At 35.8% G+C, this 2,430-nt stretch overlaps 1 protein-coding gene across 3 annotated transcripts in view; it reads left to right on the top strand.

The window, feature by feature from the left end:
• The window catches only part of LOC106876232 (glycoprotein 3-alpha-L-fucosyltransferase A), a 561,369-nt gene that overhangs the window by 434,803 nt on the left and 124,136 nt on the right, over positions 1 to 2,430 (top strand). For all 3 annotated transcript variants that reach the window (XM_052968125.1, XM_052968124.1, XM_052968123.1), the window contains one exon: positions 118 to 201. The gene's annotated coding sequence lies outside the window, so the exon portion shown is untranslated. The remainder of the gene's footprint in view (positions 1 to 117; positions 202 to 2,430) is intronic.

Genomic DNA, 2,430 nt, shown 5'->3' with positions numbered 1-2,430 from the left:
AATCGATAAAAGATAAAAGAAATGAGTATTTACGCATGCATTACTTTTGTAATCCATTCACTATATTCTTAGAATACATAAATGAAACACTTTTTACTTTCTCACCTACAAATCCAGGTCCAACAGCCCCGATACACAACTCTATGCAATTCAAGACCAATTTCAGAAATGTGATGATTCGGAAAATGATTCTTTCACAAAGTAAGTAAAATTCTAATCTAAATCATCCTTATTTCGTCCCTGACCACTGACTAAACGGCATTCCACTCTTTTTAACCTTTTCCAATTTTTTTTTTTTTTTTTTTTTGCATATTTAATGGGTACCCTGACCCATTTTTACGTTGTTCAAATGTGATTTGAATTTGTTATTTTTATCAGGTCAAGCAGCTGTACGGATGCTTCTTCGCATGTTTATTTTATGCGGATGCATTTTCTCATTTAAAATTTTCTTATAAAATATGTTATCTTTGGTCCTTTAAGTTTCACCTAGTTACATCGCAGTAATGTTCTTCAAGGTGTTTTAAACTTCCGTACTTCTTTCGTATCAGACGTTGGGAGTAAATGTAAGCAAAGGTACCACCAAAACGTCAGATATTTGTATTTGAAGCAAAAGCGGTTCTGCTTAACAACAAATAATTTTAGAATTTCAATGCATGATACTTATTTCATTCATCGATTCCACATAAATGGCCAAGACCAAACTAGCAGGTTTTTCATTAGGAAGTCAATATAACCAATGCGAATCATGAATTAAGATATCCTAGCTACTAACTTGACTACGACTTACTGCTGATACAAAGCCATACATTTTGTGATGATACCGGAAATTCAATTCGACCCCTGTACTTTAGTGTAGATTCTAATGATTTTTAAATCAATGCAATCAAGAAGTTTGCTTCAATCGATTGCGTTTCTCCCTCGACATTAGAGGCTTATCATGAGTACCCGGGTTCTATAGTGTACATTTCTGCTACAAGAACGTAGCGGATTTCCGCTACGAGAATGTAGCAAATTCCCGGTGATACAAGAGAGAATTGAACTTTACGACGCAGAGCATGAGAATCTTGGTAGTTTATTTATCTGTCCCGAAAGAATGACGGGAACTTAGCGTCGGACCTCATTACAGTAATTGTTTATCAGTCACAGAAGAACCTAAAGTAAAGTCAGCTGACACAGTAAATGAACAAAAGACATTACTGAGGCTAAAGACAGCATTTAGTCGGGTACTCGTACTTACTTGTACTTGCGGCTGCATTCGCCCGGGATGGGGGGTTGAGCCGGCTCCGACCAACGAAGTCACTCCGTCTCTCAAGAATCCTGGCCTTCATGAATGCTCTAACAGTCAAAGTAATATTTCTGTCTGTAGCCCAAATGTACGCCTTCAGAATATGACAAATGCCGCACTGGGATAGCAAGCCGTAGTCGCCATTCGTTGTTCAGAGATAGAGGTTATGTTCGGAGTTGCAGTAGGAGTTTTTGTCAGGCGTTCTACTGTTACTAAAGGGAGGCCACGAGAAAGTGCTTTCCCTCTCGGCTGACTAGATGGAAATAGCAGCAAAATCTCCAGCAAATGACGTAGAGAAGTAGCTTAACGAAGGAAGAAGACAACGGTTAGTGAAGTCATACAATGAAGATTTTTCGAAACATGGAATGGTCACCAATGGAACATATTTAATCTACTTGAAGACACAATAATTTAGCGAATCAATTCCTCCCCATATACATGTGTGCCAAAGTTTCAGTCCTTAATTAATAAATCTTGTGCTACTTTGGAATTGGACAATGCGAAGCTATAAAGATTCTTTACGATAGAAACAGACCATGAAATAGCGCCGAACAAGCTTGGCATTTACCATGACATAATGTATAAATTAACGACATACAGTAATGTTGTGTAGAAAAAGAAATTAAAATATTAAGGACTTGCACCGTCTTAGATGTTCAATGTAAAATAATAAGACTATTAAAACATCTATCCATCAACAAATCAGTAATCGGCAAAACAAATAGACTTTTGTAGTGAGTTTGACATTCTACAAATAAGAATGGACAGTAGTATGTTTCCAAAACCAGCAATTAGGTAGTGTAATGGCGTCTCAAAAGACATTTATCACTTACTAAGTCATAATCCCGGTCCTCTCATAAAACAGGATTTCAAAATCGTAGTCTCATGTCAGAGTGGCTTTCTCTGTGTGGGGTAAATGATAATTATGGACGTAAAAACATTTCTGTGGCTGAGAGTGGACAGGAATTAGGAAATTTTAAAAGACATACAGCTATAAAACAAAATTAATGTCTATAACTGGATAACACGGTAAAAGTTTTGCGTACTTTGCATGTATAATACAATAAGTATGAGTATATATATATGTATATGTGTGTATATATATATATATATATATATATATATATATATATATATATATATAT

Source organism: Octopus bimaculoides, chromosome 5 (assembly GCF_001194135.2).
Source record: "Octopus bimaculoides isolate UCB-OBI-ISO-001 chromosome 5, ASM119413v2, whole genome shotgun sequence".
Lineage (NCBI taxonomy): Eukaryota > Metazoa > Mollusca > Cephalopoda > Octopoda > Octopodidae > Octopus > Octopus bimaculoides.
This window is presented reverse-complemented; position numbering and strand designations above follow the sequence as displayed.